Source organism: Lathyrus oleraceus, chromosome 5 (genome assembly GCF_024323335.1).
Source record: "Lathyrus oleraceus cultivar Zhongwan6 chromosome 5, CAAS_Psat_ZW6_1.0, whole genome shotgun sequence".
NCBI lineage: Eukaryota > Viridiplantae > Streptophyta > Magnoliopsida > Fabales > Fabaceae > Lathyrus > Lathyrus oleraceus.
The window spans coordinates 637,518,926-637,546,725 of record NC_066583.1 but is presented as its reverse complement, the minus strand read 5'-3'; the positions used below and the strand labels follow the sequence as shown (position 1 = coordinate 637,546,725).

General features: G+C 29.9%; 13 non-coding genes across 13 annotated transcripts; all 13 read left to right on the top strand.

Moving 5' to 3' along the window:
* The first annotated feature begins 1,974 nt into the window (after positions 1–1,974).
* Positions 1,975–2,047, top strand: TRNAK-CUU (transfer RNA lysine (anticodon CUU)). Its single transcript has one exon. It is a non-coding gene; the product is annotated as a tRNA-Lys (tRNA).
* A 2,224-nt stretch (positions 2,048–4,271) lies between these two features.
* TRNAK-CUU (transfer RNA lysine (anticodon CUU)) lies at positions 4,272–4,344 on the top strand. Its single transcript has one exon. It is a non-coding gene; the product is annotated as a tRNA-Lys (tRNA).
* Positions 4,345–5,971: 1,627 nt separating this feature from the next.
* TRNAK-CUU (transfer RNA lysine (anticodon CUU)) lies at positions 5,972–6,044 on the top strand. The gene has a single exon. It is a non-coding gene; the product is annotated as a tRNA-Lys (tRNA).
* A 1,725-nt stretch (positions 6,045–7,769) lies between these two features.
* Positions 7,770–7,842, top strand: TRNAK-CUU (transfer RNA lysine (anticodon CUU)). The gene has a single exon. It is a non-coding gene; the product is annotated as a tRNA-Lys (tRNA).
* Positions 7,843–9,565: 1,723 nt separating this feature from the next.
* On the top strand, positions 9,566–9,638 carry TRNAK-CUU (transfer RNA lysine (anticodon CUU)). The gene has a single exon. It is a non-coding gene; the product is annotated as a tRNA-Lys (tRNA).
* Positions 9,639–11,361: 1,723 nt separating this feature from the next.
* On the top strand, positions 11,362–11,434 carry TRNAK-CUU (transfer RNA lysine (anticodon CUU)). The gene has a single exon. It is a non-coding gene; the product is annotated as a tRNA-Lys (tRNA).
* Positions 11,435–13,158: 1,724 nt separating this feature from the next.
* On the top strand, positions 13,159–13,231 carry TRNAK-CUU (transfer RNA lysine (anticodon CUU)). Its single transcript has one exon. It is a non-coding gene; the product is annotated as a tRNA-Lys (tRNA).
* A 2,215-nt stretch (positions 13,232–15,446) lies between these two features.
* On the top strand, positions 15,447–15,519 carry TRNAK-CUU (transfer RNA lysine (anticodon CUU)). The gene has a single exon. It is a non-coding gene; the product is annotated as a tRNA-Lys (tRNA).
* Positions 15,520–19,429: 3,910 nt separating this feature from the next.
* TRNAK-CUU (transfer RNA lysine (anticodon CUU)) lies at positions 19,430–19,502 on the top strand. Its single transcript has one exon. It is a non-coding gene; the product is annotated as a tRNA-Lys (tRNA).
* Positions 19,503–21,226: 1,724 nt separating this feature from the next.
* Positions 21,227–21,299, top strand: TRNAK-CUU (transfer RNA lysine (anticodon CUU)). Its single transcript has one exon. It is a non-coding gene; the product is annotated as a tRNA-Lys (tRNA).
* A 2,211-nt stretch (positions 21,300–23,510) lies between these two features.
* On the top strand, positions 23,511–23,583 carry TRNAK-CUU (transfer RNA lysine (anticodon CUU)). The gene has a single exon. It is a non-coding gene; the product is annotated as a tRNA-Lys (tRNA).
* A 1,622-nt stretch (positions 23,584–25,205) lies between these two features.
* TRNAK-CUU (transfer RNA lysine (anticodon CUU)) lies at positions 25,206–25,278 on the top strand. Its single transcript has one exon. It is a non-coding gene; the product is annotated as a tRNA-Lys (tRNA).
* A 1,727-nt stretch (positions 25,279–27,005) lies between these two features.
* Positions 27,006–27,078, top strand: TRNAK-CUU (transfer RNA lysine (anticodon CUU)). Its single transcript has one exon. It is a non-coding gene; the product is annotated as a tRNA-Lys (tRNA).
* Positions 27,079–27,800: the final 722 nt, after the last annotated feature.

Sequence of the window (27,800 nt, the reverse complement as noted above, 5' to 3'; positions counted from 1 at the left end):
AAGGAAATGTTCAACACATTTCTAATTAAAATTATAACCGCATGTTATTTAAATCTTTCGAAATTTGAAAAATAAAAAGATGAGCATTCAAATTAGAAATAATACAATTAGTAATAATAATAAATTACTAGAATTATAATTTCAAATATTAGTCTTTCAAGCCGAGCCCGTATTGCCCGTCTAGCTCAGTTGGTAGAGAGCAAGGCTCTTAACCTTGGGCTCGTGGGTTCGAGCCCCACGGTGGGCGTTAGTACATTATATACAATACATTTTAAAAACAAAATAGCAAATAACTCACATAAAATTTACTATATTTCATTTAAAATAAATAATTGTTTAAAAAATGGAAATTTTCTTGTTTGCTACCATAAATGTTTTCATGCATTAATAACTTCAATTATATATTTTTATGTATGAATATGAGAAAAGGTATTCTCGTGAAATTTAATACAATATTTTTCTCCAAAGAAAAAAATTAATAATTCAAAGAAAACTTACGATGTTTTTAAAGTAAATAATTGATTAGACAATAATCGTCGTCATGCTTGCAAGAATAAATGATCTCTTGAATGAAATATTTCCAATGATGTTTATCGCTGGATATTTTTTTGTCTTTCATGGACCATTATCGCCGAGTAATGGTGGGTGTGATTGATCAATCGAAGAATTCATGTTTTTCGTTATTTCTGAAGATCGGAAGATGCTGGGTGAGGGTGCACATTCAAACACTCTGACGATTAAATCAATTTAAATTGTAAGTATGAGGGTTAACTTTAAAAAGTATGTACTCATTTGTAGTATTAATTTTATAGTGATGTTTTAGATATTTAAGACCCTAAGCATTATGATAATTATTCTTACCACACGGTGCATATGTTAGATGATATTTAAGAGTGGGATGTGGAGGGCTCCATCATCGTGTTAGTTGTGACCAAGCACAACTCTCGAACTGACCAATATAAAGATTCTTTAGTACTAGAACTTTCTTCAATTAAAACTATTCTTGTGGAGCTTATGTTTATGGGTCTAATCGTTCATGTGATCAAAAGTTTCTTGGAGGCGTTACCAACGACTATTTGATTTGATGACAAGGGTGACCTCCCGTTGTACTCAACACTCTTGAATTTTATTCCAGTTACAAATCCATCAACTGTCTCATAGGATCATTTAATTAATTCAGCGGTCTTGTTAGATGCATAACTTTTAGTTATCTAATGATGCTTAACATTCTAAGGTTTGAATATGATTCTACTAGTAACTTGTCAAGATAGGATCGACAGAGTTGCGATGTAGTTTATTTCAATTTTTTTAGGCTTGACAAGTCTTTCGTGGTCATGATTACATTTATGATCTTATAACGACTCATGCTATGAAACTTAAGTTAGGTTCATATGAAAAATTTATTGAAGCCTATATGGATGAGATATTAAATACCTTGGTGTCACCATCGGATAACTTTTTTTGCATGAGTTACATGTTTTGATTCTTCAGTATTGCATAAAGACAATTTCTTGGGTATAAGGTACTTTTCAAAGCCCGATCTGATGAAGGTACGGAATTTTATTCGAGTATCCCTCCAGTGTATTTATCTACTATGACTTACAAAGATCATTGTGATCTCTCATGATATAGTTAGAAAAAAAAATTCTTAAGATAAAATTCCGTAAAGGTTATATCATAAAAACTATATGAAACTTAAACTTTGAAACTTTGAGAGTCGGAATTTTGAATTTTCATATTAATACGTGTATTTTAACATATGAATTGTACACACAAAATTTTATTAACTAATTTCTATTTAAGGAAATGTTCAACACATTTCTAATTAAAATTATAACCGCATGTTATTTAAATCTTTCGAAATTTGAAAAATAAAAAGATGAGCATTCAAATTAGAAATAATACAATTAGTAATAATAATAAATTACTAGAATTATAATTTCAAATATTAGTCTTTCAAGCCGAGCCCGTATTGCCCGTCTAGCTCAGTTGGTAGAGCGCAAGGCTCTTAACCTTGTGGTCGTGGGTTCGAGCCCCACGGTGGGCGTTAGTACATTATTTACAATACATTTTAAAAACAAAATAGCAAATAACTCACATAAAATTTACTATATTTCATTTAAAATAAATAATTGTTTAAAAAATGGAAATTTTCTTGTTTGCTACCATAAATGTTTTCATGCATTAATAACTTCAATTATATATTTTTATGTATGAATATGAGAAAAGGTATTCTCGTGAAATTTAATACAATATTTTTCTCCAAAGAAAAAATTAATAATTCAAAGAAAACTTACGATGTTTTTAAAGTAAATAATTGATTAGACAATAATCGTCGTCATGCTTGCAAGAATAAATGATCTCTTGAATGAAATATTTCCAATGATGTTTATCGCTGGATATTTTTTTGTCTTTCATGGACCATTATCGCCGAGTAATGGTGGGTGTGATTGATCAATCGAAGAATTCATGTTTTTCGTTATTTCTGAAGATCGGAAGATGCTGGGTGAGGGTGCACATTCAAACACTCTGACGATTCAATCAATTTAAATTGTAAGTATGAGGGTTAACTTTAAAAAGTATGTACTCTTTTGTAGTATTAATTTTATAGTGATGTTTTAGATATTTAAGACCCTAAGCATTATGATAATTATTCTTACCAAACGGTGCATATGTTAGATGATATTTAAGAGTGGGATGTGGAGGTCTCCATCATCGTGTTAGTTGTGACCAAGCACAACTCTCGAACTGACCAATATAAAGATTCTTTAGTACTAGAACTTTCTTCAATTAAAACTATTCTTGTGGAGCTTATGTTTATGGGTCTAATCGTTCATGTGATCAAAAGTTTCTTGGAGGCGTTACCAACGACTATTTGATTTGATGACAAGGGTGACCTCCCGTTGTACTCAACACTCTTGAATTTTATTCCAGTTACAAATCCATCAACTGTCTCATAGGATCATTTAATTAATTCAGCGGTCTTGTTAGATGCATAACTTTTAGTTATCTAATGATGCTTAACATTCTAAGGTTTGAATATGATTCTACTAGTAACTTGTCAAGATAGGATCGACAGAGTTGCGATGTAGTTTATTTCAATTTTTTTAGGCTTGACAAGTCTTTCGTGGTCATGATTACATTTATGATCTTATAACGACTCATGCTATGAAACTTAAGTTAGGGTCATATGAAAAATTTATTGAAGCCTATATGGATGAGATATTAAATACCTTGGTGTCACCATCGGATAACTTTTTTTGCATGAGTTACATGTTTTGATTCTTCAGTATTGCATAAAGACAATTTCTTGGGTATAAGGTACTTTTCAAAGCCCGATCTGATGAAGGTACGGAATTTTATTCGAGTATCCCTCCAGTGTATTTATCTACTAGGACTTACAAAGATCATTGTGATCTCTCATGATATAGTTAGAAAAAAAAATTCTTAAGATAAAATTCCGTAAAGGTTATATCATAAAAACTATATGAAACTTAGACTTTGAAACTTTGAGAGTCGGAATTTTGAACTTTCATATTAATACGTGTATTTTAACATATGAATTGTATATACAAAATTTTATTAACTAATTTCTATTTAAGGAAATGTTCAACACATTTCTAATTAAAATTATAACCGCATGTTATTTAAATCTTTCAAAATTTGAAAAATAAAAAGATGAGCATTCAAATTAGAAATAATACAATTAGTAATAATAAAAAAATTACTAGAATTATAATTTCAAATATTAGTCTTTTTTTGCATGAGTTACATGTTTTGATTCTTCAGTATTGCATAAAGACAATTTCTTGGGTATAAGGTACTTTTCAAAGCCCGATCTGATGAAGGTACGGAATTTTATTCGAGTATCCCTCCAGTGTATTTATCTACTATGACTTACAAAGATCATTGTGATCTCTCATGATATAGTTAGAAAAAAAATTCTTAAGATAAAATTCCGTAAAGGTTATATCATAAAAACTATATGAAACTTAAACTTTGAAACTTTGAGAGTCGGAATTTTGAATTTTCATATTAATACGTGTATTTTAACATATGAATTGTACACACAAAATTTTATTAACTAATTTCTATTTAAGGAAATGTTCAACACATTTCTAATTAAAATTATAACCGCATGTTATTTAAATCTTTCGAAATTTGAAAAATAAAAAGATGAGCATTCAAATTACAAATAATACAATTAGTAATAATAATAAATTACTAGAATTATAATTTCAAATATTAGTCTTTCAAGCCGAGCCCGTATTGCCCGTCTAGCTCAGTTGGTAGAGCGCAAGGCTCTTAACCTTGTGGTCGTGGGTTCGAGCCCCACGGTGGGCGTTAGTACATTATATACAATACATTTTAAAAACAAAATAGCAAATAACTCACATAAAATTTACTATATTTCATTTAAAATAAATAATTGTTTAAAAAAATTTAATACAATATTTTTCTCCAAAGAAAAAAATTAATAATTCAAAGAAAACTTACGATGTTTTTAAAGTAAATAATTGATTAGACAATAATCGTCGTCATGCTTGCAAGAATAAATGATCTCTTGAATGAAATATTTCCAATGATGTTTATCGTTGGATATTTTTTTGTCTTTCATGGACCATTATCGCCGAGTAATGGTGGGTGTGATTGATCAATCGAAGAATTCATGTTTTTCGTTATTTCTGAAGATCGGAAGATGCTGGGTGAGGGTGCACATTCAAACACTCTGACGATTAAATCAATTTAAATTGTAAGTATGAGGGTTAACTTTAAAAACTATGTACTCATTTGTAGTATTAATTTTATAGTGATGTTTTAGATATTTAAGACCCTAAGCATTATGATAATTATTCTTACCACACGGTGCATATGTTAGATGATATTTAAGAGTGGGATGTGGAGGTCTCCATCATCGTGTTAGTTGTGACCAAGCACAACTCTCGAACTGACCAATATAAAGATTCTTTAGTACTAGAATTTTCTTCAATTAAAACTATTCTTGTGGAGCTTATGTTTATGGGTCTAATCGTTCATGTGATCAAAAGTTTCTTGGAGGCGTTACCAACGACTATTTGATTTGATGACAAGGGTGACCTCCCGTTGTACTCAACACTCTTGAATTTTATTCCAGTTACAAATCCATCAACTGTCTCATAGGATCATTTAATTAATTCAACGGTCTTGTTAGATGGATAACTTTTAGTTATCTAATGATGCTTAACTTTCTAAGGTTTGAATATGATTCTACCAGTAACTTGTCAAGATAGGATCGACAGAGTTGCGATGTAGTTTATTTCAATTTTTTTAGGCTTGACAAGTCTTTCGTGGTCATGATTACATTTATGATCTTATAACGACTCATGCTATGAAACTTAAGTTAGGTTCATATGAAAAATTTATTGAAGCCTATATGGATGAGATATTAAATACCTTGGTGTCACCATCGGATAACTTTTTTTGCATGAGTTACATGTTTTGATTCTTCAGTATTGCATAAAGACAATTTCTTGGGTATAAGGTACTTTTCAAAGCCCGATCTGATGAAGGTACGGAATTTTATTCGAGTATCCCTCCAGTGTATTTATCTACTATGACTTACAAAGATCATTGTGATCTCTCATGATATAGTTAGAAAAAAAATCTTAAGATAAAATTCCGTAAAGGTTATATCATAAAAACTATATGAAACTTAAACTTTGAAACTTTGAGAGTCGGAATTTTGAATTTTCATATTAATACGTGTATTTTAACATATGAATTGTACACACAAAATTTTATTAACTAATTTCTATTTAAGGAAATGTTCAACACATTTCTAATTAAAATTATAACCGCATGTTATTTAAATCTTTCGAAATTTGAAAAATAAAAAGATGAGCATTCAAATTAGAAATAATACAATTAGTAATAATAAAAAATTACTAGACTTATAATTTCAAATATTAGTCTTTCAAGCCAAGCCCGTATTGCCCGTCTAGCTCAGTTGGTAGAGCGCAAGGCTCTTAACCTTGTGGTCGTGGGTTCGAGCCCCACGGTGGGCGTTAGTACATTATATACAATACATTTTAAAAACAAAATAGCAAATAACTCACATAAAATTTACTATATTTCATTTAAAATAAATAATTGTTTAAAAAATGGAAATTTTCTTGTTTGCTACCATAAATGTTTTCATGCATTAATAACTTCAATTATATATTTTTATGTATGAATATGAGAAAAGGTATTCTCGTGAAATTTAATACAATATTTTCTCCAAAGAAAAAAATTAATAATTCAAAGAAAACTTACGATGTTTTTAAAGTAAATAATTGATTAGACAATAATCGTCGTCATGCTTGCAAGAATAAATGATCTCTTGAATGAAATATTTCCAATGATGTTTATCGCTGGATATTTTTTTGTCTTTCATGGACCATTATCGCCGAGTAATGGTGGGTGTGATTGATCAATCGAAGAATTCATGTTTTTCGTTATTTCTGAAGATCGGAAGATGCTGGGTGAGGGTGCACATTCAAACACTCTGACGATTCAATCAATTTAAATTGTAAGTATGAGGGTTAACTTTAAAAAGTATGTACTCTTTTGTAGTATTAATTTTATAGTGATGTTTTAGATATTTAAGACCCTAAGCATTATGATAATTATTCTTACCACACGGTGCATATGTTAGATGATATTTAAGAGTGGGATGTGGAGGTCTCCATCATCGTGTTAGTTGTGACCAAGCACAACTCTCGAACTGACCAATATAAAGATTCTTTAGTACTAGAACTTTCTTCAATTAAAACTATTCTTGTGGAGCTTATGTTTATGGGTCTAATCGTTCATGTGATCAAAAGTTTCTTGGAGGCGTTACCGATGACTATTTGATTTGATGACAAGGGTGACCTCCCGTTGTACTCAACACTCTTGAATTTTATTCCAGTTACAAATCCATCAACTGTCTCATAGGATCATTTAATTAATTCAGCGGTCTTGTTAGATGCATAACTTTTAGTTATCTAATGATGCTTAACACTCTAAGGTTTGAATATGATTCTACCAGTAACTTGTCAAGATAGGATCAACAGAGTTGCGATGTAGTTTATTTCAAAAAATTTAGGCTTGAGAAGTCTTTCGTGGTCATGATTACATTTATGATCTTATAACGACTCATGCTATGAAACTTAAGTAAGGGTCATATGAAAAATTTATTGAAGCCTATATGGATGAGATATTAAATACTTTGGTGTCACCATCGGATAACTTTTTTTGCATGAGTTACATGTTTTGATTCTTCAGTATTGCATAAAGACAATTTCTTGGGTATAAGGTACTTTTCAAAGCCCGATCTGATGAAGGTACGGAATTTTATTCGAGTATCCCTCCAGTGTATTTATCTACTATGACTTACAAAGATCATTGTGATCTCTCATGATATAGTTAGAAAAAAAAATCTTAAGATAAAATTCCGTAAAGGTTATATCATAAAAACTATATGAAACTTAAACTTTGAAACTTTGAGAGTCGGAATTTTGAATTTTCATATTAATACGTGTATTTTAACATATGAATTGTACACACAAAATTTTATTAACTAATTTCTATTTAAGGAAATGTTCAACACATTTCTAATTAAAATTATAACCGCATGTTATTTAAATCTTTCGAAATTTGAAAAATAAAAAGATGAGCATTCAAATTAGAAATAATACAATTAGTAATAATAAAAAATTACTAGAATTATAATTTCAAATATTAGTCTTTCAAGCCGAGCCTGTATTGCCCGTCTAGCTCAGTTGGTAGAGCGCAAGGCTCTTAACCTTGTGGTCGTGGGTTCGAGCCCCACGGTGGGCGTTAGTACATTATATACAATACATTTTAAAAACAAAATAGCAAATAACTCACATAAAATTTACTATATTTCATTTAAAATAAATAATTGTTTAAAAAATGGAAATTTTCTTGTTTGCTACCATAAATGTTTTCATGCATTAATAACTTCAATTATATATTTTTATGTATGAATATGAGAAAAGGTATTATCGTGAAATTTAATACAATATTTTTCTCCAAAGAAAAAAATTAATAATTCAAAGAAAACTTACGATGTTTTTAAAGTAAATAATTGATTAGACAATAATCGTCGTCATGCTTGCAAGAATAAATGATCTCTTGAATGAAATATTTCCAATGATGTTTATCGCTGGATATTTTTGTCTTTCATGGACCATTATCGCCGAGTAATGGTGGGTGTGATTGATCAATCGAAGAATTCATGTTTTTCGTTATTTCTGAAGATCGGAAGATGCTGGGTGAGGGTGCACATTCAAACACTCTGACGATTCAATCAATTTAAATTGTAAGTATGAGGGTTAACTTTAAAAAGTATGTACTCTTTTGTAGTATTAATTTTATAGTGATGTTTTAGATATTTAAGACCCTAAGCATTATGATAATTATTCTTACCACACGGTGCATATGTTAGATGATATTTAAGAGTGGGATGTGGAGGTCTCCATCATCGTGTTAGTTGTGACCAAGCACAACTCTCGAACTGACCAATATAAAGATTCTTTAGTACTAGAACTTTCTTCAATTAAAACTATTCTTGTGGAGCTTATGTTTATGGGTCTAATCGTTCATGTGATCAAAAGTTTCTTGGAGGCGTTACCGATGACTATTTGATTTGATGACAAGGGTGACCTCCCGTTGTACTCAACACTCTTGAATTTTATTCCAGTTACAAATCCATCAACTGTCTCATAGGATCATTTAATTAATTCAGCGGTCTTTTTAGATGCATAACTTTTAGTTATCTAATGATGCTTAACTTTCTAAGGTTTGAATATGATTCTACCAGTAACTTGTCAAGATAGGATCAACAGAGTTGCGATGTAGTTTATTTCAATTTTTTTAGGCTTGACAAGTCTTTCGTGGTCATGATTACATTTATGATCTTATAACGACTCATGCTATGAAACTTAAGTTAGGTTCATATGAAAAATTTATTGAAGCCTATATGGATGAGATATTAAATACCTTGGTGTCACCATCGGATAACTTTTTTTGCATGAGTTACATGTTTTGATTCTTCAGTATTGCATAAAGACAATTTCTTGGGTATAAGGTACTTTTCAAAGCCCGATCTGATGAAGGTACGGAATTTTATTCGAGTATCCCTCCAGTGTATTTATCTACTATGACTTACAAAGATCATTGTGATCTCTCATGATATAGTTAGAAAAAAAAATCTTAAGATAAAATTCCGTAAAGGTTATATCATAAAAACTATATGAAACTTAAACTTTGAAACTTTGAGAGTCGGAATTTTGAATTTTCATATTAATACGTGTATTTTAACATATGAAATGTACACACCAAATTTTATTAACTAATTTCTATTTAAGGAAATGTTCAACACATTTCTAATTAAAATTATAACCGCATGTTATTTAAATCTTTCGAAATTTGAAAAATAAAAAGATGAGCATTCAAATTAGAAATAATACAATTAGTAATAATAAAAATTACTAGAATTATAATTTCAAATATTAGTCTTTCAAGCCGAGCCCGTATTGCCCGTCTAGCTCAGTTGGTAGAGCGCAAGGCTCTTAACCTTGTGGTCGTGGGTTCGAGCCCCACGGTGGGCGTTAGTACATTATATACAATACATTTTAAAAACAAAATAGCAAATAACTCACATAAAATTTACTATATTTCATTTAAAATAAATAATTGTTTAAAAATGGAAATTTTCTTGTTTGCTACCATAAATGTTTTCATGCATTAATAACTTCAATTATATATTTTTATGTATGAATATGAGAAAAGGTATTCTCGTGAAATTTAATACAATATTTTTCTCCAAAGAAAAAAATTAATAATTCAAAGAAAACTTACGATGTTTTTAAAGTAAATAATTGATTAGACAATAATCGTCGTCATGCTTGCAAGAATAAATGATCTCTTGAATGAAATATTTCCAATGATGTTTATCGCTGGATATTTTTTGTCTTTCATGGACCATTATCGCCGAGTAATGGTGGGTGTGATTGATCAATCGAAGAATTCATGTTTTTCGTTATTTCTGAAGATCGGAAGATGCTGGGTGAGGGTGCACATTCAAACACTCTGACGATTCAATCAATTTAAATTGTAAGTATGAGGGTTAACTTTAAAAAGTATGTACTCTTTTGTAGTATTAATTTTATAGTGATGTTTTAGATATTTAAGACCCTAAGCATTATGATAATTATTCTTACCACATGGTGCATATGTTAGATGATATTTAAGAGTGGGATGTGGAGGTCTCCATCATCGTGTTAGTTGTGACCAAGCACAACTCTCGAACTGACCAATATAAAGATTCTTTAGTACTAGAACTTTCTTCAATTAAAACTATTCTTGTGGAGCTTATGTTTATGAGTCTAATCGTTCATGTGATCAAAAGTTTCTTGGAGGCGTTACCAACGACTATTTGATTTGATGACAAGGGTGACCTCCCGTTGTACTCAACACTCTTGAATTTTATTCCAGTTACAAATCCATCAACTGTCTCATAGGATCATTTAATTAATTCAGCGGTCTTGTTAGATGCATAACTTTTAGTTATCTAATGATGCTTAACACTCTAAGGTTTGAATATGATTCTACCAGTAACTTGTCAAGATAGGATCGACAGAGTTGCGATGTAGTTTATTTCAAAAAATTTAGGCTTGAGAAGTCTTTCGTGGTCATGATTACATTTATGATCTTATAACGACTCATGCTATGAAACTTAAGTAAGGGTCATATGAAAAATTTATTGAAGCCTATATGGATGAGATATTAAATACTTGGTGTCACCATCGGATAACTTTTTTTGCATGAGTTACATGTTTTGATTCTTCAGTATTGCATAAAGACAATTTCTTGGGTATAAGGTACTTTTCAAAGCCCGATCTGATGAAGGTACGGAATTTTATTCGAGTATCCCTCCAGTGTATTTATCTACTATGACTTACAAAGATCATTGTGATCTCTCATGATATAGTTAGAAAAAAAAATCTTAAGATAAAATTCCGTAAAGGTTATATCATAAAAACTATATGAAACTTAAACTTTGAAACTTTGAGAGTCGGAATTTTGAATTTTCATATTAATACGTGTATTTTAACATATGAATTGTACACACAAAATTTTATTAACTAATTTCTATTTAAGGAAATGTTCAACACATTTCTAATTAAAATTATAACCGCATGTTATTTAAATCTTTCGAAATTTGAAAAATAAAAAGATGAGCATTCAAATTAGAAATAATACAATTAGTAATAATAAAAAATTACTAGACTTATAATTTCAAATATTAGTCTTTCAAGCCGAGCCTGTATTGCCCGTCTAGCTCAGTTGGTAGAGCGCAAGGCTCTTAACCTTGTGGTCGTGGGTTCGAGCCCCACGGTGGGCGTTAGTACATTATATACAATACATTTTAAAAACAAAATAGCAAATAACTCACATAAAATTTACTATATTTCATTTAAAATAAATAATTGTTTAAAAAATGGAAATTTTCTTGTTTGCTACCATAAATGTTTTCATGCATTAATAACTTCAATTATATATTTTTATGTATGAATATGAGAAAAGGTATTCTCGTGAAATTTAATACAATATTTTCTCCAAAGAAAAAAATTAATAATTCAAAGAAAACTTACGATGTTTTTAAAGTAAATAATTGATTAGACAATAATCGTCGTCATGCTTGCAAGAATAAATGATCTCTTGAATGAAATATTTCCAATGATGTTTATCGCTGGATATTTTTTTGTCTTTCATGGACCATTATCGCCGAGTAATGGTGGGTGTGATTGATCAATCGAAGAATTCATGTTTTTCGTTATTTCTGAAGATCGGAAGATGCTGGGTGAGGGTGCACATTCAAACACTCTGACGATTCAATCAATTTAAATTGTAAGTATGAGGGTTAACTTTAAAAAGTATGTACTCTTTTGTAGTATTAATTTTATAGTGATGTTTTAGATATTTAAGACCCTAAGCATTATGATAATTATTCTTACCACACGGTGCATATGTTAGATGATATTTAAGAGTGGGATGTGGAGGTCTCCATCATCGTGTTAGTTGTGACCAAGCACAACTCTCGAACTGACCAATATAAAGATTCTTTAGTACTAGAACTTTCTTCAATTAAAACTATTCTTGTGGAGCTTATGTTTATGGGTCTAATCGTTCATGTGATCAAAAGTTTCTTGGAGGCGTTACCGATGACTATTTGATTTGATGACAAGGGTGACCTCCCGTTGTACTCAACACTCTTGAATTTTATTCCAGTTACAAATCCATCAACTGTCTCATAGGATCATTTAATTAATTCAGCGGTCTTTTTAGATGCATAACTTTTAGTTATCTAATGATGCTTAACTTTCTAAGGTTTGAATATGATTCTACCAGTAACTTGTCAAGATAGGATCAACAGAGTTGCGATGTAGTTTATTTCAATTTTTTTAGGCTTGACAAGTCTTTCGTGGTCATGATTACATTTATGATCTTATAACGGCTCATGCTATGAAACTTAAGTAAGGGTCATATGAAAAATTTATTGAAGCCTATATGGATGAGATATTAAATACCTTGGTGTCACCATCGGATAACTTTTTTTGCATGAGTTACATGTTTTGATTCTTCAGTATTGCATAAAGACAATTTCTTGGGTATAAGGTACTTTTCAAAGCCCGATCTGATGAAGGTACGGAATTTTATTCGAGTATCCCTCCAGTGTATTTATCTACTATGACTTACAAAGATCATTGTGATCTCTCATGATATAGTTAGAAAAAAAAATCTTAAGATAAAATTCCGTAAAGGTTATATCATAAAAACTATATGAAACTTAAACTTTGAAACTTTGAGAGTCGGAATTTTGAATTTTCATATTAATACGTGTATTTTAACATATGAATTGTACACACAAAATTTTATTAACTAATTTCTATTTAAGGAAATGTTCAACACATTTCTAATTAAAATTATAACCGCATGTTATTTAAATCTTTCGAAATTTGAAAAATAAAAAGATGAGCATTCAAATTAGAAATAATACAATTAGTAATAATAAAAATTACTAGACTTATAATTTCAAATATTAGTCTTTCAAGCCGAGCCCGTATTGCCCGTCTAGCTCAGTTGGTAGAGCGCAAGGCTCTTAACCTTGTGGTCGTGGGTTCGAGCCCCACGGTGGGCGTTAGTACATTATATACAATACATTTTAAAAACAAAATAGCAAATAACTCACATAAAATTTACTATATTTCATTTAAAATAAATAATTGTTTAAAAAATGGAAATTTTCTTGTTTGCTACCATAAATGTTTTCATGCATTAATAACTTCATTATATATTTTATGTATGAATATGAGAAAAGGTATTCTCGTGAAATTTAATACAATATTTTTCTCCAAAGAAAAAAATTAATAATTCAAAGAAAACTTACGATGTTTTTAAAGTAAATAATTGATTAGACAATAATCGTCGTCATGCTTGCAAGAATAAATGATCTCTTGAATGAAATATTTCCAATGATGTTTATCGCTGGATATTTTTTGTCTTTCATGGACCATTATCGCCGAGTAATGGTGGGTGTGATTGATCAATCGAAGAATTCATGTTTTTCGTTATTTCTGAAGATCGGAAGATGCTGGGTGAGGGTGCACATTCAAACACTCTGACGATTCAATCAATTTAAATTGTAAGTATGAGGGTTAACTTTAAAAAGTATGTACTCTTTGTAGTATTAATTTTATAGTGATGTTTTAGATATTTAAGACCCTAAGCATTATGATAATTATTCTTACCACACGGTGCATATGTTAGATGATATTTAAGAGTGGGATGTGGAGGTCTCCATCATCGTGTTAGTTGTGACCAAGCACAACTCTCGAACTGACCAATATAAAGATTCTTTAGTACTAGAACTTTCTTCAATTAAAACTATTCTTGTGGAGCTTATGTTTATGAGTCTAATCGTTCATGTGATCAAAGTTTCTTGGAGGCGTTACCAACGACTATTTGATTTGATGACAAGGGTGACCTCCCGTTGTACTCAACACTCTTGAATTTTATTCCAGTTACAAATCCATCAACTGTCTCATAGGATCATTTAATTAATTCAGCGGTCTTGTTAGATGCATAACTTTTAGTTATCTAATGATGCTTAACATTCTAAGGTTTGAATATGATTCTACTAGTAACTTGTCAAGATAGGATCGACAGAGTTGCGATGTAGTTTATTTCAATTTTTTTAGGCTTGACAAGTCTTTCGTGGTCATGATTACATTTATGATCTTATAACGACTCATGCTATGAAACTTAAGTTAGGGTCATATGAAAAATTTATTGAAGCCTATATGGATGAGATATTAATACCTTGGTGTCACCATCGGATAACTTTTTTTGCATGAGTTACATGTTTTGATTCTTCAGTATTGCATAAAGACAATTTCTTGGGTATAAGGTACTTTTCAAAGCCCGATCTGATGAAGGTACGGAATTTTATTCGAGTATCCCTCCAGTGTATTTATCTACTATGACTTACAAAGATCATTGTGATCTCTCATGATATAGTTAGAAAAAAAATTCTTAAGATAAAATTCCGTAAAGGTTATATCATAAAAACTATATGAAACTTAGACTTTGAAACTTTGAGAGTCGGAATTTTGAACTTTCATATTAATACGTGTATTTTAACATATGAATTGTATATACAAAATTTTATTAACTAATTTCTATTTAAGGAAATGTTCAACACATTTCTAATTAAAATTATAACCGCATGTTATTTAAATCTTTCAAAATTTGAAAAATAAAAAGATGAGCATTCAAATTAGAAATAATACAATTAGTAATAAAAAAATTACTAGAATTATAATTTCAAATATTAGTCTTTTTTTGCATGAGTTACATGTTTTGATTCTTCAGTATTGCATAAAGACAATTTCTTGGGTATAAGGTACTTTTCAAAGCCCGATCTGATGAAGGTACGGAATTTTATTCGAGTATCCCTCCAGTGTATTTATCTACTATGACTTACAAAGATCATTGTGATCTCTCATGATATAGTTAGAAAAAAAATTCTTAAGATAAAATTCCGTAAAGGTTATATCATAAAAACTATATGAAACTTAGACTTTGAAACTTTGAGAGTCGGAATTTTGAACTTTCATATTAATACGTGTATTTTAACATATGAATTGTATATACAAAATTTTATTAACTAATTTCTATTTAAGGAAATGTTCAACACATTTCTAATTAAAATTATAACCGCATGTTATTTAAATCTTTCAAAATTTGAAAAATAAAAAGATGAGCATTCAAATTAGAAATAATACAATTAGTAATAATAATAAATTACTAGAATTATAATTTCAAATATTAGTCTTTCAAGCCGAGCCCGTATTGCCCGTCTAGCTCAGTTGGTAGAGCGCAAGGCTCTTAACCTTGTGGTCGTGGGTTCGAGCCCCACGGTGGGCGTTAGTACATTATTTACAATACATTTTAAAAACAAATAGCAAATAACTCACATAAAATTTACTATATTTCATTTAAAATAAATAATTGTTTAAAAAATGGAAATTTTCTTGTTTGCTACCATAAATGTTTTCATGCATTAATAACTTCAATTATATATTTTATGTATGAATATGAGAAAAGGTATTCTCGTGAAATTTAATACAATATTTTTCTCCAAAGAAAAAAATTAATAATTCAAAGAAAACTTACGATGTTTTTAAAGTAAATAATTGATTAGACAATAATCGTCGTCATGCTTGCAAGAATAAATGATCTCTTGAATGAAATATTTCCAATGATGTTTATCGCTGGATATTTTTTTGTCTTTCATGGACCATTATCGCCGAGTAATGGTGGGTGTGATTGATCAATCGAAGAATTCATGTTTTTCGTTATTTCTGAAGATCGGAAGATGCTGGGTGAGGGTGCACATTCAAACACTCTGACGATTCAATCAATTTAAATTGTAAGTATGAGGGTTAACTTTAAAAAGTATGTACTCATTTGTAGTATTAATTTTATAGTGATGTTTTAGATATTTAAGACCCTAAGCATTATGATAATTATTCTTACCAAACGGTGCATATGTTAGATGATATTTAAGAGTGGGATGTGGAGGGCTCCATCATCGTGTTAGTTGTGACCAAGCACAACTCTCGAACTGACCAATATAAAGATTCTTTAGTACTAGAACTTTCTTCAATTAAAACTATTCTTGTGGAGCTTATGTTTATGGGTCTAATCGTTCATGTGATCAAAAGTTTCTTGGAGGCGTTACCAACGACTATTTGATTTGATGACAAGGGTGACCTCCCGTTGTACTCAACACTCTTGAATTTTATTCCACTTACAAATCCATCAACTGTCTCATAGGATCATTTAATTAATTCAGCGGTCTTGTTAGATGCATAACTTTTAGTTATCTAATGATGCTTAACATTCTAAGGTTTGAATATGATTCTACTAGTAACTTGTCAAGATAGGATCGACAGAGTTGCGATGTAGTTTATTTCAATTTTTTTAGGCTTGACAAGTCTTTCGTGGTCATGATTACATTTATGATCTTATAACGACTCATGCTATGAAACTTAAGTTAGGGTCATATGAAAAATTTATTGAAGCCTATATGGATGAGATATTAAATACCTTGGTGTCACCATCGGATAACTTTTTTTGCATGAGTTACATGTTTTGATTCTTCAGTATTGCATAAAGACAATTTCTTGGGTATAAGGTACTTTTCAAAGCCCGATCTGATGAAGGTACGGAATTTTATTCGAGTATCCCTCCAGTGTATTTATCTACTAGGACTTACAAAGATCATTGTGATCTCTCATGATATAGTTAGAAAAAAAAATTCTTAAGATAAAATTCCGTAAAGGTTATATCATAAAAACTATATGAAACTTAGACTTTGAAACTTTGAGAGTCGGAATTTTGAACTTTCATATTAATACGTGTATTTTAACATATGAATTGTATATACAAAATTTTATTAACTAATTTCTATTTAAGGAAATGTTCAACACATTTCTAATTAAAATTATAACCGCATGTTATTTAAATCTTTCAAAATTTGAAAAATAAAAAGATGAGCATTCAAATTAGAAATAATACAATTAGTAATAATAAAAAAATTACTAGAATTATAATTTCAAATATTAGTCTTTTTTTGCATGAGTTACATGTTTTGATTCTTCAGTATTGCATAAAGACATTTCTTGGGTATAAGGTACTTTTCAAAGCCCGATCTGATGAAGGTACGGAATTTTATTCGAGTATCCCTCCAGTGTATTTATCTACTATGACTTACAAAGATCATTGTGATCTCTCATGATATAGTTAGAAAAAAAATTCTTAAGATAAAATTCCGTAAAGTTATATCATAAAAACTATATGAAACTTAAACTTTGAAACTTTGAGAGTCGGAATTTTGAATTTTCATATTAATACGTGTATTTTAACATATGAATTGTACACACAAAATTTTATTAACTAATTTCTATTTAAGGAAATGTTCAACACATTTCTAATTAAAATATAACCGCATGTTATTTAAATCTTTCGAAATTTGAAAATAAAAGATGAGCATTCAAATTACAAATAATACAATTAGTAATAATAATAAATTACTAGAATTATAATTTCAAATATTAGTCTTTCAAGCCGAGCCCGTATTGCCCGTCTAGCTCAGTTGGTAGAGCGCAAGGCTCTTAACCTTGTGGTCGTGGGTTCGAGCCCCACGTGGGCGTTAGTACATTATATACATACAATTTAAAAACAAAATAGCAAATAACTCACATAAAATTTACTATATTTCATTTAAAATATAATTGTTTAAAAAAATTTAATACAATATTTTTCTCCAAAGAAAAAATTAATAATTCAAAGAAAACTTACGATGTTTTTAAAGTAAATAATTGATTAGACAATAATCGTCGTCATGCTTGCAAGAATAAATGATCTCTTGAATGAAATATTTCCAATGATGTTTATCGTTGGATATTTTTTTGTCTTTCATGGACCATTATCGCCGAGTAATGGTGGGTGTGATTGATCAATCGAAGAATTCATGTTTTTCGTTATTTCTGAAGATCGGAAGATGCTGGGTGAGGGTGCACATTCAAACACTCTGACGATTAAATCAATTTAAATTGTAAGTATGAGGGTTAACTTTAAAAACTATGTACTCATTTGTAGTATTAATTTTATAGTGATGTTTTAGATATTTAAGACCCTAAGCATTATGATAATTATTCTTACCACACGGTGCATATGTTAGATGATATTTAAGAGTGGGATGTGGAGGTCTCCATCATCGTGTTAGTTGTGACCAAGCACAACTCTCGAACTGACCAATATAAAGATTCTTTAGTACTAGAATTTTCTTCAATTAAAACTATTCTTGTGGAGCTTATGTTTATGGGTCTAATCGTTCATGTGATCAAAAGTTTCTTGGAGGCGTTACCAACGACTATTTGATTTGATGACAAGGTGACCTCCCGTTGTACTCAACACTCTTGAATTTTATTCCAGTTACAAATCCATCAACTGTCTCATAGGATCATTTAATTAATTCACGGTCTTGTTAGATGGATAACTTTTAGTTATCTAATGATGCTTAACTTTCTAAGGTTTGAATATGATTCTACCAGTAACTTGTCAAGATAGGATCGACAGAGTTGCGATGTAGTTTATTTCAATTTTTTTAGGCTTGACAAGTCTTTCGTGGTCATGATTACATTTATGATCTTATAACGACTCATGCTATGAAACTTAAGTTAGGTTCATATGAAAAATTTATTGAAGCCTATATGGATGAGATATTAAATACCTTGGTGTCACCATCGGATAACTTTTTTTGCATGAGTTACATGTTTTGATTCTTCAGTATTGCATAAAGACAATTTCTTGGGTATAAGGTACTTTTCAAAGCCCGATCTGATGAAGGTACGGAATTTTATTCGAGTATCCCTCCAGTGTATTTATCTACTATGACTTACAAAGATCATTGTGATCTCTCATGATATAGTTAGAAAAAAAATCTTAAGATAAAATTCCGTAAAGGTTATATCATAAAAACTATATGAAACTTAAACTTTGAAACTTTGAGAGTCGGAATTTTGAATTTTCATATTAATACGTGTATTTTAACATATGAATTGTACACACAAAATTTTATTAACTAATTTCTATTTAAGGAAATGTTCAACACATTTCTAATTAAAATTATAACCGCATGTTATTTAAATCTTTCGAAATTTGAAAAATAAAAAGATGAGCATTCAAATTAGAAATAATACAATTAGTAATAATAAAAATTACTAGACTTATAATTTCAAATATTAGTCTTTCAAGCCGAGCCCGTATTGCCCGTCTAGCTCAGTTGGTAGAGCGCAAGGCTCTTAACCTTGTGGTCGTGGGTTCGAGCCCCACGGTGGGCGTTAGTACATTATATACAATACATTTTAAAAACAAAATAGCAAATAACTCACATAAAATTTACTATATTTCATTTAAAATAAATAATTGTTTAAAAAATGGAAATTTTCTTGTTTGCTACCATAAATGTTTTCATGCATTAATAACTTCAATTATATATTTTTATGTATGAATATGAGAAAAGGTATTCTCGTGAAATTTAATACAATATTTTTCTCCAAAGAAAAAAATTAATAATTCAAAGAAAACTTACGATGTTTTTAAAGTAAATAATTGATTAGACAATAATCGTCGTCATGCTTGCAAGAATAAATGATCTCTTGAATGAAATATTTCCAATGATGTTTATCGCTGGATATTTTTTTGTCTTTCATGGACCATTATCGCCGAGTAATGGTGGGTGTGATTGATCAATCGAAGAATTCATGTTTTTCGTTATTTCTGAAGATCGGAAGATGCTGGGTGAGGGTGCACATTCAAACACTCTGACGATTCAATCAATTTAAATTGTAAGTATGAGGGTTAACTTTAAAAAGTATGTACTCTTTTGTAGTATTAATTTTATAGTGATGTTTTAGATATTTAAGACCCTAAGCATTATGATAATTATTCTTACCACACGGTGCATATGTTAGATGATATTTAAGAGTGGGATGTGGAGGTCTCCATCATCGTGTTAGTTGTGACCAAGCACAACTCTCGAACTGACCAATATAAAGATTCTTTAGTACTAGAACTTTCTTCAATTAAAACTATTCTTGTGGAGCTTATGTTTATGGGTCTAATCGTTCATGTGATCAAAAGTTTCTTGGAGGCGTTACCGATGACTATTTGATTTGATGACAAGGGTGACCTCCCGTTGTACTCAACACTCTTGAATTTTATTCCAGTTACAAATCCATCAACTGTCTCATAGGATCATTTAATTAATTCAGCGGTCTTGTTAGATGCATAACTTTTAGTTATCTAATGATGCTTAACACTCTAAGGTTTGAATATGATTCTACCAGTAACTTGTCAAGATAGGATCAACAGAGTTGCGATGTAGTTTATTTCAAAAAATTTAGGCTTGAGAAGTCTTTCGTGGTCATGATTACATTTATGATCTTATAACGGCTCATGCTATGAAACTTAAGTAAGGGTCATATGAAAAATTTATTGAAGCCTATATGGATGAGATATTAAATACCTTGGTGTCACCATCGGAAAACTTTTTTTGCATGAGTTACATGTTTTGATTCTTCAGTATTGCATAAAGACAATTTCTTGGGTATAAGGTACTTTTCAAAGCCCGATCTGATGAAGGTACGGAATTTTATTCGAGTATCCCTCCAGTGTATTTATCTACTATGACTTACAAAGATCATTGTGATCTCTCATGATATAGTTAGAAAAAAAATCTTAAGATAAAATTCCGTAAAGGTTATATCATAAAAACTATATGAAACTTAAACTTTGAAACTTTGAGAGTCGGAATTTTGAATTTTCATATTAATACGTGTATTTTAACATATGAATTGTACACACAAAATTTTATTAACTAATTTCTATTTAAGGAAATGTTCAACACATTTCTAATTAAAATTATAACCGCATGTTATTTAAATCTTTCGAAATTTGAAAAATAAAAAGATGAGCATTCAAATTAGAAATAATACAATTAGTAATAATAAAAAATACTAGAATTATAATTTCAAATATTAGTCTTTCAAGCCGAGCCCGTATTGCCCGTCTAGCTCAGTTGGTAGAGCGCAAGGCTCTTAACCTTGTGGTCGTGGGTTCGAGCCCCACGGTGGGCGTTAGTACATTATATACAATACATTTTAAAAACAAAATAGCAAATAACTCACATAAAATTTACTATATTTCATTTAAAATAAATAATTGTTTAAAAATGGAAATTTTCTTGTTTGCTACCATAAATGTTTTCATGCATTAATAACTTCAATTATATATTTTATGTATGAATATGAGAAAAGGTATTCTCGTGAAATTTAATACAATATTTTTCTCCAAAGAAAAAATTAATAATTCAAAGAAAACTTACGATGTTTTTAAAGTAAATAATTGATTAGACAATAATCGTCGTCATGCTTGCAAGAATAAATGATCTCTTGAATGAAATATTTCCAATGATGTTTATCGCTGGATATTTTTTTGTCTTTCATGGACCATTATCGCCGAGTAATGGTGGGTGTGATTGATCAATCGAAGAATTCATGTTTTTCGTTATTTCTGAAGATCGGAAGATGCTGGGTGAGGGTGCACATTCAAACACTCTGACGATTCAATCAATTTAAATTGTAAGTATGAGGGTTAACTTTAAAAAGTATGTACTCTTTTGTAGTATTAATTTTATAGTGATGTTTTAGATATTTAAGACCCTAAGCATTATGATAATTATTCTTACCACACGGTGCATATGTTAGATGATATTTAAGAGTGGGATGTGGAGGTCTCCATCATCGTGTTAGTTGTGACCAAGCACAACTCTCGAACTGACCAATATAAAGATTCTTTAGTACTAGAACTTTCTTCAATTAAAACTATTCTTGTGGAGCTTATGTTTATGGGTCTAATCGTTCATGTGATCAAAAGTTTCTTGGAGGCGTTACCAACGACTATTTGATTTGATGACAAGGGTGACCTCCCGTTGTACTCAACACTCTTGAATTTTATTCCAGTTACAAATCCATCAACTGTCTCATAGGATCATTTAATTAATTCAGCGGTCTTGTTAGATGCATAACTTTTAGTTATCTAATGATGCTTAACATTCTAAGGTTTGAATATGATTCTACTAGTAACTTGTCAAGATAGGATCGACAGAGTTGCGATGTAGTTTATTTCAATTTTTTTAGGCTTGACAAGTCTTTCGTGGTCATGATTACATTTATGATCTTATAACGACTCATGCTATGAAACTTAAGTTAGGGTCATATGAAAATTTATTGAAGCCTATATGGATGACATATTAAATACCTTGGTGTCACCATCGGATAACTTTTTTTGCATGAGTTACATGTTTTGATTCTTCAGTATTGCATAAAGACAATTTCTTGGGTATAAGGTACTTTTCAAAGCCCGATCTGATGAAGGTACGGAATTTTATTCGAGTATCCCTCCAGTGTATTTATCTACTAGGACTTACAAAGATCATTGTGATCTCTCATGATATAGTTAGAAAAAAAATTCTTAAGATAAAATTCCGTAAAGGTTATATCATAAAAACTATATGAAACTTAGACTTTGAAACTTTGAGAGTCGGAATTTTGAACTTTCATATTAATACGTGTATTTTAACATATGAATTGTATATACAAAATTTTATTAACTAATTTCTATTTAAGGAAATGTTCAACACATTTCTAATTAAAATTATAACCGCATGTTATTTAAATCTTTCAAATTTGAAAAATAAAAAGATGAGCATTCAAATTAGAAATAATACAATTAGTAATAAAAAAATTACTAGAATTATAATTTCAAATATTAGTCTTTTTTTGCATGAGTTACATGTTTTGATTCTTCAGTATTGCATAAAGACAATTTCTTGGGTATAAGGTACTTTTCAAGCCCGATCTGATGAAGGTACGGAATTTTATTCGAGTATCCCTCCAGTGTATTTATCTACTATGACTTACAAAGATCATTGTGATCTCTCATGATATAGTTAGAAAAAAAATTCTTAAGATAAAATTCGTAAAGGTTATATCATAAAACTATATGAAACTTAAACTTTGAAACTTTGAGAGTCGGAATTTTGAATTTTCATATTAATACGTGTATTTAACATATGAATTGTACACACAAAATTTTATTAACTAATTTCTATTTAAGGAAATGTTCAACACATTTCTAATTAAAATTATAACCGCATGTTATTTAAATCTTTCGAAATTTGAAAAATAAAAAGATGAGCATTCAAATTACAAATAATACATTAGTAATAATAATAAATTACTAGAATTATAATTTCAAATATTAGTCTTTCAAGCCGAGCCCGTATTGCCCGTCTAGCTCAGTTGGTAGAGCGCAAGGCTCTTAACCTTGTGGTCATGGGTTCGAGCCCCACGGTGGGCGTTAGTACATTATATACAATACATTTTAAAAACAAAATAGCAATAACTCACATAAAATTTACTATATTTCATTTAAAATAAATAATTGTTTAAAAAAATTTAATACAATATTTTTCTCCAAAGAAAAAAATTAATAATTCAAAGAAAACTTACGATGTTTTAAAGTAAATAATTGATTAGACAATAATCGTCGTCATGCTTGCAAGAATAAATGATCTCTTGAATGAAATATTTCCAATGATGTTTATCGTTGGATATTTTTTTGTCTTTCATGGACCATTATCGCCGAGTAATGGTGGGTGTGATTGATCAATCGAAGAATTCATGTTTTTCGTTATTTCTGAAGATCGGAAGATGCTGGGTGAGGGTGCACATTCAAACACTCTGACGATTAAATCAATTTAAATTGTAAGTATGAGGGTTAACTTTAAAAACTATGTACTCATTTGTAGTATTAATTTTATAGTGATGTTTTAGATATTTAAGACCCTAAGCATTATGATAATTATTCTTACCACACGGTGCATATGTTAGATGATATTTAAGAGTGGGATGTGGAGGTCTCCATCATCGTGTTAGTTGTGACCAAGCACAACTCTCGAACTGACCAATATAAAGATTCTTTAGTACTAGAATTTTCTTCAATTAAAACTATTCTTGTGGAGCTTATGTTTATGGGTCTAATCGTTCATGTGATCAAAAGTTTCTTGGAGGCGTTACCAACGACTATTTGATTTGATGACAAGGGTGACCTCCCGTTGTACTCAACACTCTTGAATTTTATTCCAGTTACAAATCCATCAACTGTCTCATAGGATCATTTAATTAATTCAACGGTCTTGTTAGATGGATAACTTTTAGTTATCTAATGATGCTTAACTTCTAAGGTTTGAATATGATTCTACCAGTAACTTGTCAAGATAGGATCGACAGAGTTGCGATGTAGTTTATTTCAATTTTTTTAGGCTTGACAAGTCTTTCGTGGTCATGATTACATTTATGATCTTATAACGACTCATGCTATGAAACTTAAGTTAGGTTCATATGAAAAATTTATTGAAGCCTATATGGATGAGATATTAAATACCTTGGTGTCACCATCGGATAACTTTTTTTGCATGAGTTACATGTTTTGATTCTTCAGTATTGCATAAAGACAATTTCTTGGGTATAAGGTACTTTTCAAAGCCCGATCTGATGAAGGTACGGAATTTTATTCGAGTATCCCTCCAGTGTATTTATCTACTATGACTTACAAAGATCATTGTGATCTCTCATGATATAGTTAAAAAAAAATCTTAAGATAAAATTCCGTAAAGGTTATATCATAAAAACTATATGAAACTTAAACTTTGAAACTTTGAGAGTCGGAATTTTGAATTTTCATATTAATACGTGTATTTTAACATATGAATTGTACACACAAAATTTTATTAACTAATTTCTATTTAAGGAAATGTTCAACACATTTCTAATTAAAATTATAACCGCATGTTATTTAAATCTTTCGAAATTTGAAAAATAAAAAGATGAGCATTCAAATTAGAAATAATACAATTAGTAATAATAAAAATTACTAGACTTATAATTTCAAATATTAGTCTTTCAAGCCGAGCCCGTATTGCCCGTCTAGCTCAGTTGGTAGAGCGCAAGGCTCTTAACCTTGTGGTCGTGGGTTCGAGCCCCACGGTGGGCGTTAGTACATTATATACAATACATTTTAAAAACAAAATAGCAAATAACTCACATAAAATTTACTATATTTCATTTAAAATAAATAATTGTTTAAAAAATGGAAATTTTCTTGTTTGCTACCATAAATGTTTTCATGCATTAATAACTTCAATTATATATTTTTATGTATGAATATGAGAAAAGGTATTCTCGTGAAATTTAATACAATATTTTTCTCCAAAGAAAAAAATTAATAATTCAAAGAAAACTTACGATGTTTTTAAAGTAAATAATTGATTAGACAATAATCGTCGTCATGCTTGCAAGAATAAATGATCTCTTGAATGAAATATTTCCAATGATGTTTATCGCTGGATATTTTTTTGTCTTTCATGGACCATTATCGCCGAGTAATGGTGGGTGTGATTGATCAATCGAAGAATTCATGTTTTTCGTTATTTCTGAAGATCGGAAGATGCTGGGTGAGGGTGCACATTCAAACACTCTGACGATTCAATCAATTTAAATTGTAAGTATGAGGGTTAACTTTAAAAAGTATGTACTCTTTTGTAGTATTAATTTTATAGTGATGTTTTAGATATTTAAGACCCTAAGCATTATGATAATTATTCTTACCACACGGTGCATATGTTAGATGATATTTAAGAGTGGGATGTGGAGGTCTCCATCATCGTGTTAGTTGTGACCAAGCACAACTCTCGAACTGACCAATATAAAGATTCTTTAGTACTAGAACTTTCTTCAATTAAAACTATTCTTGTGGAGCTTATGTTTATGGGTCTAATCGTTCATGTGATCAAAAGTTTCTTGGAGGCGTTACCAATGACTATTTGATTTGATGACAAGGGTGACCTCCCGTTGTACTCAACACTCTTGAATTTTATTCCAGTTACAAATCCATCAACTGTCTCATAGGATCATTTAATTAATTCAGCGGTCTTGTTAGATGCATAACTTTTAGTTATCTAATGATGCTTAACACTCTAAGGTTTGAATATGATTCTACCAGTAACTTGTCAAGATAGGATCAACAGAGTTGCGATGTAGTTTATTTCAAAAAATTTAGGCTTGAGAAGTCTTTCGTGGTCATGATTACATTTATGATCTTATAACGACTCATGCTATGAAACTTAAGTAAGGGTCATATGAAAAATTTATTGAAGCCTATATGGATGAGATATTAAATACTTTGGTGTCACCATCGGATAACTTTTTTTGCATGAGTTACATGTTTTGATTCTTCAGTATTGCATAAAGACAATTTCTTGGGTATAAGGTACTTTTCAAAGCCCGATCTGATGAAGGTACGGAATTTTATTCGAGTATCCCTCCAGTGTATTTATCTACTATGACTTACAAAGATCATTGTGATCTCTCATGATATAGTTAGAAAAAAAAATTCTTAAGATAAAATTCCGTAAAGGTTATATCATAAAAACTATATGAAACTTAAACTTTGAAACTTTGAGAGTCGGAATTTTGAATTTTCATATTAATACGTGTATTTTAACATATGAATTGTACACACAAAATTTTATTAACTAATTTCTATTTAAGGAAATGTTCAACACATTTCTAATTAAAATTATAACCGCATGTTATTTAAATCTTTCGAAATTTGAAAAATAAAAAGATGAGCATTCAAATTAGAAATAATACAATTAGTAATAATAATAAATTACTAGAATTATAATTTCAAATATTAGTCTTTCAAGCCGAGCCCGTATTGCCCGTCTAGCTCAGTTGGTAGAGCGCAAGGCTCTTAACCTTGTGGTCGTGGGTTCGAGCCCCACGGTGGGCGTTAGTACATTATATACAATACATTTTAAAAACAAAATAGCAAATAACTCACATAAAATTTACTATATTTCATTTAAAATAAATAATTGTTTAAAAAATGGAAATTTTCTTGTTTGCTACCATAAATGTTTTCATGCATTAATAACTTCAATTATATATTTTTATGTATGAATATGAGAAAAGGTATTCTCGTGAAATTTAATACAATATTTTTCTCCAAAGAAAAAAATTAATAATTCAAAGAAAACTTACGATGTTTTTAAAGTAAATAATTGATTAGACAATAATCGTCGTCATGCTTGCAAGAATAAATGATCTCTTGAATGAAATATTTCCAATGATGTTTATCGCTGGATATTTTTTTGTCTTTCATGGACCATTATCGCCGAGTAATGGTGGGTGTGATTGATCAATCGAAGAATTCATGTTTTTCGTTATTTCTGAAGATCGGAAGATGCTGGGTGAGGGTGCACATTCAAACACTCTGACGATTCAATCAATTTAAATTGTAAGTATGAGGGTTAACTTTAAAAAGTATGTACTCTTTTGTAGTATTAATTTTATAGTGATGTTTTAGATATTTAAGACCCTAAGCATTATGATAATTATTCTTACCACACGGTGCATATGTTAGATGATATTTAAGAGTGGGATGTGGAGGTCTCCATCATCGTGTTAGTTGTGACCAAGCACAACTCTCGAACTGACCAATATAAAGATTCT